Below are 11,101 nucleotides of genomic sequence, written 5' to 3' on the forward strand. Positions count from 1 at the left end.
TCTAAGGCCTTGATATCTCCCTATTCCATTGAGTCTGGGATACATACAAGTTTACACCTGATCTCCATGATTTCTTTTCCCTTTCATACTCATCCCTGCTTGGCCCTATGCCTTACTATTATAAATACCTTGACTTTTAAAATCCCATCACTCAATGATATTGACACAGTCTGATTTTCTTCAACAGCCTATGCCCCTCTGACCTTCCTTAATCAGAAAGCTAGCCCACCTAGAACCCTGAGATGTTTGAATACAGGTGACTCTGGATGCTTGATATTCTGAGTGTTATTAGAGTCTTCATTCTTCATTTCTTCCTTATTCTGTGGCCATGAAATCTTTCTGAATATAGATGATATTTCTAATGAGTAAAAGTTGTTAGAAACACACAGAATGGGGAAGAAAACCAAAGCATTTTGCTTAAACATTTATTCTTGGTGTTAGTTTTTTTGGGTAGTCAGCCACATCTCCAAAACTCGGTACTGGGTCTCCATCTGGTGGCCAAAACGTTTGCTTTTACATTCTGAAGGAGCTCATGCATTTTCAGTATATTTTGCTCAGAGTGAATTACAAAGACACAAAGAATTACCCTAAAAGGAATATACAATTTCAGAAGATCATAAGTTTATGTAAACATTAAATACAAATTTCTGTAAAAATATAGTCCAATTTTCAGGCAGAAAATAAAAATCGGAGATAGTCAGACCTCAGCAAAGACATGTGGTTACAGCTGGAAACTGTATGCTATTTGACGTATATATTAACAATTTTCCTAAATGGAAGGGCTACAGTGAGGAAGCTAATCAAGTATTTTCCCCTCAAGGGGCTTAAATTCTAGTTGAATAAAAACAAAGGTCAAAGAGGTCATGAGAAGACAAACCATGGGGAAGTCTTAGCGAACCCATAAGGATTTTGAAATTCATTCCAAATGGTGAGGTAGGTCATTAGAGTTTTGGACACTATATTTTGGCTTTGATAAGTTTATTCATAATTGCCATGTGTAGACCAGATAAAAATAAATATATACTATAATGTGTCTATAGCATAAAGACTTATGGAGAGGAGGCTGTACTACTCTGTAGAATGATCACTTTAGCCCCCTCTACAATTAGACCATTAAAAGAGAGATTGATGTCAAAAACTAGATACTTAACAGCCTTACTCTCAAGGTAGCCAAACACAAGGAAGTGACTGACAGTTGTCAATCAAAGGGTTGAAGTGTCCCAATTACTTAACAGCTTAGCTTATTTGAAGGAGAAATAAATGTTGAAGGAGGCTTTTAATAACTCACCTTCCATTGTTGTTCTTAGCAAAATTTAGCATTGGTTAACTCTTAGTCAAACACTCCTGTGGAGGGTGAGGTCTTTCTGATTCAGCTGGAGAAAAGAATAATAGGAGATCAGGGAGGTGATAAGCTCAAAGAGACAGTGAAAGGACAAAATGTGGGGGAGCTGGAGAGAACCCATAAGGATTATGGAATTCATTCTAGACATTGAGGTAGGTCATTAGAGTTTCAGACATGATCATATTTTGGCTTTGATAGGATTATCTGTGATTGCCATGTGTAAACCAGGCTAGATGTGGCATGGGGTGGGGGGTGGGGGCGCAGAACAAATAGCAGAGAGCCTAATCAGACATCTGTCGCAATAATCTAGGTGAGAAGTTGGGGTGATTTAGTCTCTGATGATCGCATCAGAGAGGGTAAAATTTAGGAGGGGCTTTTTATAGGTTAAGCCAATAGGAATGTCTATAAAGTCTAAGAAGAAGAAAAAAGCAACTAAGAACCCTAAAATTTTTGATGAGGTACATGTAAAGACAAATACTGAGGTGAAAGAACACTGGGAAAGAACAATTTGGTGCAGTGGGGTGGGAGGAGGCAGCACCAAAGGAATGTAACCTGGAACCCAAGTGCCTTGCCTATTAGCCAGCCGTGTACAAGTGTTGAGACTATAACAAAATACAAGGATCCTTTCTTCAAAGGAAGTGTAAGAAGTGGAGTCACAAACTCCCAACCATTGTTCTGCAATTTACATGGTCGGTCATGGGCAAATGGGCAGGGCTTCCTCAACATAATCCACCAGAATGAGTCAAATGCACATCGGTGCAGGGGCAGAATAACTGAGGGTATGCGGGCTGATGTCATACTGAAGAGGTTCTGGGGTTCTATCTATAGATGACCACATAGCCCGGTCACCGTGGTATATGAAGAAAGTTAAGGTTCAGTCGCTGCCCAGCCATTTTTAGCCTGGATAAGCAAGTGAGTAGACAAAGGCACCCAACAAAGATCCACGCTCTGTATTAACTACTTTTCTCATTGCTGTACCCAAATACCTTATAGTTTGAGAATACACCATAGCCCAGCAAGCATAATGGCAAGAGTGCCTCACAGCTGTGCTGGGAGAGCTAATTGTATCTGAGTAGACCAAGGAGGACATGTGAGCTAGGAAGTGGGGCTAATCTGTAAAATTCATGGCCTGAGCCTTGCTCGACCTGCACAGAAACCTACTTCTTAAGCTAGAGCCCACCTCCCAAAAGATTACACATCCTCCCCCAAACAGCCGGGAAGCAAGTGTTCCAACACAGGAGGCTGTAAGTGACATTCTACTCTCAAACTGGGACACTGTGTGGGAAAGAATGGGGTCGCAGGAGAAGAGTCCGTGGGGATAACCATGTGACATGTGAAGTGACAGAGGTTAGGATGAGGGTGGGCAGAGGCATGGTCTGAGAGCCAGAGAGTAAAGCTAAACTCAACACTATTTCATTTCATAAACCAGTGTGATTTCGTCCTGACATTTCCCAAACATTAACTGGTATTATTACCGCTTCGGCTGTGTAAAATAGTGAACAAAGAAATCCTCCAGACAAGCAGATGCTCACATGACGTGTCAGTAAATATGTGTGGAGCTGACTGTATTTGTTGTTCTAGCTGGATGCCATCATTACCATGGAGTGGACTTGATACTCATAAAGTACTGTCCCCCATTAACAGTACGTAATAAGCGCTATTCTACACTCACTGTGACGACTTCATCTTAGGAAACAAGACCAAGTCAGACTGATGTAATCATAAGTCAAGCTTGCTGAGTGAAGAATGGCAGAGATATTGTTGCCATGTCATGTGGTATACATACCACCCTGCACATTTCCTACCTGCTGAGGTTTATGGCAGCTATTAAAGACTGAAGAATGAAAAGTTTCTGTTCTGAACAATTGAAAAGATATCAGAAATATCAATGAAGCAGACTGTAGTCTAGAAAAGCCAGGGTGAGTGGGGGAATGCACAATTAATGTTTGTGGCATGAACAGTTAACTTTCAAATTTATTAGTCTTGACGTAACAAATAGAGAGCCTCTGCCTTCAATAAAGAATGGCAGCTACAGGGTAGAGGGAAGAAAGTTTTTACAAATGGCAAAAATCACACTCAGCATGATCTGAGAGAGCCTGTCATCATGAATTCCGTCTGGAGGACAAGCATAGAGCAGTCAGTCCATTTTTCTGAATTCCTCACTCAGGCACTTGCATGAAAACTTACTGGGCCAAGTTCTCCAGATAAAAGCTTACTTTATTTCTTGTGCACCTGACCAAAAGATCCAAGTAAACTCAGTTTCCCAACAAAGATTCAAAATACATGAAACAAGCAAACAAAAATGCAGTCAGGTGCTGGGCGGTGGTAGCACATGCCTTTATTCCCAGCACTTGGGAGGCAGAGGCAGGTGGTTCTCTGAGTTTGAGGCCAGCCTGGTCTATAAACTGAGTTCCAAGACAGCCAGGGTTACACAGAGAAACCCTGTTGTGAAACATATCCCCCAAAAGCAATTAAATAAGACTAAGTAATTACTATGAATACTCATCATTTTATACCTGTATAGCAAGAGAAAGAAATCTCAGAGGATGCTCACAGTAAACTTACCAAAGTCAAGCAATCTCAGTGGGTGTCAAGTCTATGAGGAAGAGACCTTTTCCACCCTAACAAAGTAAACTGGTATGCTCACTGGAAGAGCCATCTGCCAATGTGTGGTTAATGAAGCATGCTTATGGGCTGTAGCCTTACAATCCCACTCAAACACATACTAGAGATTCTTAGGGACACATGCAGGACAAAAATTTCAAGTCATGAGCTACCAAGCAAGAGGTTAAACTAGTCACTCCAAACTTAAGGAAGCATTTGATAGAACTGTATGTGTTATGGTACTATTTTATATACATATGCTGTGAGCTAATTAACACTGTCGACCTTGTGAACATTGCCCGTTGCATCACATGAGGTGAGAATGTTTGAGATCATCACTCTCTGCAGATTGCCAGCATAGATTGACCACAGTCACAAATGAACTGCATTTTCAGCATGTCCTGCTTGCATAACCAAAGCTTTGATCAGTTCCTCTGCCATCTTATCATCCTTAAACCCTAAGAACCACAATTTTCCTCCCTGTCTGTGAGTTTAACTGTTTCAGATAACACCTACGCAGAGAAAACATTAATTCTTTGTCCATTCAGCTTATTTCACTTTAGCATACTGTCCTCCTGGTTCATTCTAGTCCTGATTCCTTTCTTTTTTATGCTTGAAGAATGCTCTTTGTATATGTGACATTTTCTTTGTTCATTCATCCAACAAAAGACCTTCAGTAGTTACTTTTCTGTTGCTGTGATAAAACATGGTACCAAGGCTCTGCCCCTTGCCTGAGGGGACAGTCCCAGTGGCCCAGACCAACCAGTTCAGCTATTATTACCCATGCCCACATCCTGGGCATTGGGTTGACCCATCCTAACATCTATACCATCTATGACATGCTGGAACAGGTGAAGAAACTGGTCCTGCAGAATGATAATCACAGGATCCCCATGACTCAGGGCAACAGCAGGATATCTGAGAGAAGTTTTAGAGAAGGTCCGGGGATAATAGTGTGCCAGAGGCCTTGAACCCAACCAATGGCTCATTAGTATGAACATTTTGCAGATGGGACTGATTAGACAAAAGGGTATACCGTGTGACACACCGCAGCTCCCAATGTCATTAGGGTGAATGAAGAGTTATTGGGAAGACGGAGGAGCAAGACGGGGTATTTTTTTTAATTTGTTAATTTGTTTTTAATTAATTGGGGGCAGGCATGCTGCAGGGGTGAGGGGCAGACATGGAGGGGCTGGGAAGTGAGCGGGATTGGGGTTCATGATGTGAAACTCCCACAGAATCAATAAAGAATTATGAAAAAAATCAAAACCGAAAAAAATATGGCCAAAGTGACTTATGGAAGAAACTGGTAAGTTTGACTGCTAATTCCAGAGGGGTTGTGCATATTGGGACAGAAAAGCATGGCACTGGGCTCAGGAAGCTGAGAGTTCACATCTTCAACCACAAAACAGAGAAAGCACACAGGAAGTAGGGCAAGAAAATAAATTCTCAAAGCCCACACGATAGCCTGTCCAAACAGTACCACCAACTCTTCCCAAGTGTTCAAATACCTGAGCCTATCGGGGGCATTTCTCATTCTAATCACAATAAGGCATTTCCAATGTTCTTGTCTGTAATGAGTCCTGCAGCAGACATGGGAGTGGATCTAGACAGCTCCTCAATGTGCTGATTTCTATCATGACATCAGAATTTCACTTTCTCTACAGCTTCATTGACAATTGTTACTTTTGTCATAAACATTTGTAATAACTGCAAAAAGATGTGAGGTGGCTATGTTATCAAAAGAAATCTATAGATGAGTGCAATCTACAGCAAAATTCCAATGACATTCTTCACATAAATAGAAAAAAAATCCTAAAATTCGTATGGAAGTACAGAAGCCCAATAATAATTAAATTGGACATGGTGGCACACATCTATATTCCCAGAATTTGTTAGGTAGAGACAAAAGGATCAGCAGTTCAAGGCTAGCCTCAACTATATAAGTTTGAGGCCAACTGAGAAACAAAATGAAACCTTATCTCAAGAAAAACAAAAAAACTAAGAATTAAATTAAAAAATCATGGCGAAAGCAATCCTGAGTAAAGAACAATGCTAGGAGTAGGTGACTTCAAATTATACTGCAGAGCCATAGTAACAAAAACAGCACGGTACTAGTGCAAGCAGATATTTATACCAACGGGCTAGGATAGAGGATCCAGAAATCAACTTGCACAGCCACAGCCACCTGATTCTGAACAAAAATGACAAAAACATACTTTGGAGAAGATATGGCCTGTTAATAAATGGACTAAGAAAACTGGATTCCATATTTAGGATATGTCATAGACAAAAGGTACCACCCTTTCTTGTCCTATATAGAAATGAATTCTAAATGAATCAAAGGTCTTAATGTAGACCCAGAACTTTCAAGTACTTATGAGACAAGGAGAATCCTCCAGATACAGGGAAAAGCAATATGAATAGGACCCCATTAGCTTAGAAAAAAATACCAAGAATTGATAAATAGGATTGCATCAAGTAAAAAGCCTTCTTCACAACAAAGAAAATAATAAACAAAGCAAAGAGAAAAAGCTTACAAAATGGAAGGAAATATCTTTGCCAGCCTTTTATCTAATCATGGATTAATACTGGAACTCAAAAAAATTCAATACAGAAAGAAAATACTCCAATAAATAAATAGGAAAGTGAACTGAACAGATGTAATTTGAAATATCTACAAAATAGCTTTACAGTCACTAGCAAAATTATACAAAGACACCATCTATGTATTGTTCATGTACAATAGATATATAACGATGCATCACAGAACCATTACTTCTAGAACACCAAAATTAGGCAGAGTCATAAAAAGGTATGAGCAAATTATAATATGCTCATTATATTCCTATGCAACATAGCAATGAAAATTAATAGTCCCTGACTATGTGCATCAAAGTGCACAAACCTTGAAGCTCTAATAATGATCAAATAAGGCAGAAGAACACATAAATGGGCCTCCATTTTGCAAGGCTAAGGAGGTGTCAAATAGAAAATCCAGAAATATATTCCAGAATATGTGATATTTAATTCATTATGATGTTTGGTCAATTCTATAGGAGAGAGATGGATTGTTTAATATATGGTCACAGCAAAAATTTTCTGTTGATTGTCAAAAAAAAAAAGATTTCATCCCTAATTTATACCACAGCTAAAAACAAATTATAGCTGACAATAATTTGTCAGGTTTGTTTGGGGCCGATCCTCCTGTTCACCCAATGTAGAAAAGCTAAATAAAGTCTAAAATGCATTTCTGTGATGCTTTCAGAGAGCAACAAAAGCAGGAGAAAGCAGAGGCAGCATCCAAGAAAGGAGAAAGGACAGGACTCCAGTGCTTCATGTGGCTTTACCCAAAGGGGACAGTCAGAGAAAAATGCTGTGACTGAAAATCTGACAAGCTGAGCACATTGCAAGCAATCTCATAGAGCAGGCACACAATGGAATTCCATATCCTCCCAACAGGGCAGAGCCCCTTCCCATAGAAACCCAAGCACCCCCACTTAAGGAGTAAGAATGGACCAACAAAATTAGCATAGCATCAAGAAATGCCAGTTTTGGATTTGATGAGGGTAGTCTGCTATTTAGCAAAAGTAAAAGTATTTTATCCGAGAGAAGATGAAATCTCCAATTCCCCTGAACAGTGATCTGTAGTCAATCAAAAGTAAACAATATAATGCTGGGCAGAAGATCAACAGAACAAAACAAACAGTTGGGCAATTCTGACCTTGTGAGGGTACAGGGCACTAAGTAGAGTGTGAGGCGGCTGATTTATATAGTCAAGGACAAGATAAAAAGGAGATTGCTTTAGCAAAGAATGGGAAATAATGGGGGAAAAGGCTATGAAAATCATAAAACTGAAAGTGCAATGCTGAGTTGAGGATATGTTGAATTAGACAGAGCTATAGGAAACTATGTAGCCTGCCACAGAGAGTACCAAAGAGGTAAAGACAGAGAACACTGTATGGGATGTGTGGTCGTCAAGATCTTTAGCAGGATGGTTTATGGAATCTCAGACACGAGAGAGGGGGAAGGAATATAATAAATTTTCAAATATTTCATGTCAAAAGAGTTTTAAAAATTGAACTTCAAAAATACATAGTTAAGTACCACAAAGCTGCAAACAGAGGCACACTATACACAGTTTTTTTAAAGGAAGATTAAGTCTTATGAACAAATAGGGGAAGGGGGAAGGCTAATTAAGAGAAAACCAGTAAGATTTAAAGCTGAATTTTCAACAACAATCAAATGGAAATCTGACTACAATAAGATATCCTTAGGTGGGAATGCAAACTTGTACAACCACTGTAAAAAGCAGTTTCTCAGAAAATTTGGAATCCATCTACCTCAAGACCCAAGGAATGCTCAATCATACCACAAAGATATATGCTCAACTACGTTCATAGCAGCATTATTCACAATAGCCAGAACCTGGAAACAATCTAGATCCCTGTCAACCGAAGAATGGATTAAGAAAATGTGGTACATATACACAATGGAGTACTACTCAGCAGAGAAAACAATGACAGCATGAAATTTGCAGGCAAATGGGTGGAACTAGAAAATATCATCCTGAGTGAGGTAACCCAAACCCAGAAGGACAAACATGGTATGTACTCTCTCATAAGTAGATTCTAGATATAAAACAAAGGACAATCAGACTGCAACCCACAGAACCATGGAGGCTATATAGCAGGGGGGACCCTAGGATAACTGTGGCTTATAATAAGTTTTGGTTTTACTCAATTTCTGGGCAAGCCTCAATGAAACATTTCACTATTAGGATAAGAATTTGTACTGTATCAAGCTGATAATAGAAAAATAAATAAATTCAATAAATAAATAAAAATGGGGGAAAAAATCTGAAAGGTGATAAAGTTCACCACTGTGGTGGCAGATCTTCCAAACTGGATTGAGAGATTGAGAGTTCCCATGAAAACTCACATCTGGGCGTGTATGTGAGGGTATTTCCAGAACGGTTTAATTAAGGCAGACCCACACTAAATGTGAGCTATGCCATTCCATGGGATCTTAAACTGAACCAGAGAGAGAAAATGGGCCAAGCACCAGCCAGCTCTCCTCCATCACACCTTTCCTGACTGATACGATGGTCCAACACTAAGAAAGTGGTAAATAACTACTCCCCTTGGGTTGTTTTGTCATATGTTTGGTTGAAACGATGATAAAAAAAAACTAATATAATAACTAAGAGGTAAAAGAAATAAGACTGTTATCAAAGTGGGGAATTATGCCTTGCTCACTGTCTGATAGAAATATCTGAACGATGGACACTAAGCAAGCATATGAAATACCTGGTTAACAAACATAACTCAAAGAACCATTTGGAACACTACATCCACCAACCACAGTCTTTTCAAAGATGCATACAAATTAACAAATGAGTTGTGTGTGGCTCACTGAGCAAGCTTCAGCAAATTTAAAAGAATTTATCTTTATTCAGGCAAATTCTGTCGTATCAATGGAGTTAGCTTGGAGGAAACAATGAAAAAGAAAATTTAGAAATGTTCAATGTTGTAGAAAGCAACTGTTGTTCTGGCTTTGGTTTTGTTGGTGGTGGTTGTTTTTTATGAATCATGGTTCATATTAGTTTGCTTTCAATTGTTATGATAAAACACCATGGACCAAAAGAAACTCAAAAAGAAAAGGGTTTACTTGGATTACAAGTTCCAATTACATCCCATCATGAAGGGAAGTCATGGCAGGATCTCAAGGCAGGAACCTAAAAGCAGGAACTGAAGCAGAGGCCAAGGAGGAATGACTGGATTGCTCAGCTTGCTTTCTTACATGTCTCAGGCCCATCAGCCTAGGATCAACAGCTGTCCAAAGTGAGCTGGGCCCTCCCACAACAATCATTAATCAAAAAAAAAATGCCTCCAGGACATGTTTACAGGCCAGTCTGATGGGAGCACCTTCTCATTTGAGGTTCCATCTTCCCAAAGCTTGTGCCAAGTTGACAAAAGGCTCACCAGCATGTGATTTAAAGACTGCAAATTTAAAAATGTCAAAATGAATGATGCTGAAAATAAAGCATGGAAATATTCTGAAAAGCTGGGAAAGGAAAAGCAAATTGAAGCCAAAGAAATTTAAAGGCAAGAAGAAACAAAAAGAAATGCACTAATCCATTGGGCACCCAGAGCCTTGTGCCTAGTATCACTCTCAAGTAAAAGAGCCGCCAGCTCCTACACACATGGCTGATTTCAGACCCAGAACATCTCTTAGTGCCAGAGGAAAAAGACATGTTCTGAAGCAATCCTTAATGGGGCAATGCCAAAGAGACAAGTGTGTGAATGAAAGAACTTCCACTGGTCTGATATAGAATGATCTGAGTCACAACACAGCCCTGGGGTATACTCTTAAGGATCAGGTAAATCTCTGTGGGTCCATACTGGCATAAAGGAGGGATTGAACAGGAAAAGGGGAGAGATCCTGTGTAAAAAAGAAGCTTGCGCTGGGTGGTGGTGGCAAACGCCTTTAATCCTAGCACTCAGGAGGAAGAGGCAGGTAGATTTCTGAGTTCAAGGCCAGCCTGGTCTACAGACTGAGCTCCAGGACAGGCTCCAAAGCTACACAGAGAAACTCCATATAGGAAAAGAGGGGGAGGGAGGGAGGGAGGGAGAGAGAGGGAGAGAGAGGGAGAGAGAGAGAAGCTTGATGATTTATGTGAATAATTACCTCAGAGAGGAGCATAATTTCCATCCATTATATGTAGCTCGGATGAAGAAGTCTTACCAAGACTACATCAGCCTGGAGAACAACACTTGTTTACAGTTACTGATGTCATGCTAACAACAAGCACCCTTGATGTCACATGGTGAAAAAGGTGGTTTCCCTCTACATTCTTCCTCCACAGCATCCATATTCAATGTTACTCCAGATCATAAAACTGTTTAAAAGATTGTAAGAGACCATTATGAACAACTGATGATAATAAATCTGAACATTTCCAATAAAATATTGACCCAAGTCAATAAGAAAAGATGTACCTTATAGTGAATGTAATTCTCAAGATAATGAAGGAGATCAATAAACATATAACATTTGACTTAGCTGCAGAGAGATGAAAATTATAACCACCACAGGATAACATTATAATTCATGAAAATAGCCAAGATGAAAAACAGTATGGTGAAAATGTGA

At 39.6% G+C, this 11,101-nt stretch overlaps 1 long non-coding RNA gene across 1 annotated transcript; it reads right to left on the reverse strand.

Moving 5' to 3' along the window:
* Positions 1 to 448: 448 nt before the first annotated feature.
* LOC131897587 (uncharacterized) lies at positions 449 to 10,923 on the reverse strand. Its single transcript, XR_009375735.1, has 3 exons — positions 10,637 to 10,923; positions 1,289 to 1,373; positions 449 to 587 (listed from the first exon to the last, which is right to left on the reverse strand). It is a non-coding gene; the product is annotated as an uncharacterized LOC131897587 (long non-coding RNA).
* Positions 10,924 to 11,101: the final 178 nt, after the last annotated feature.

Source organism: Peromyscus eremicus, chromosome 22, assembly GCF_949786415.1.
Source record: "Peromyscus eremicus chromosome 22, PerEre_H2_v1, whole genome shotgun sequence".
Taxonomy (NCBI): domain Eukaryota; kingdom Metazoa; phylum Chordata; class Mammalia; order Rodentia; family Cricetidae; genus Peromyscus; species Peromyscus eremicus.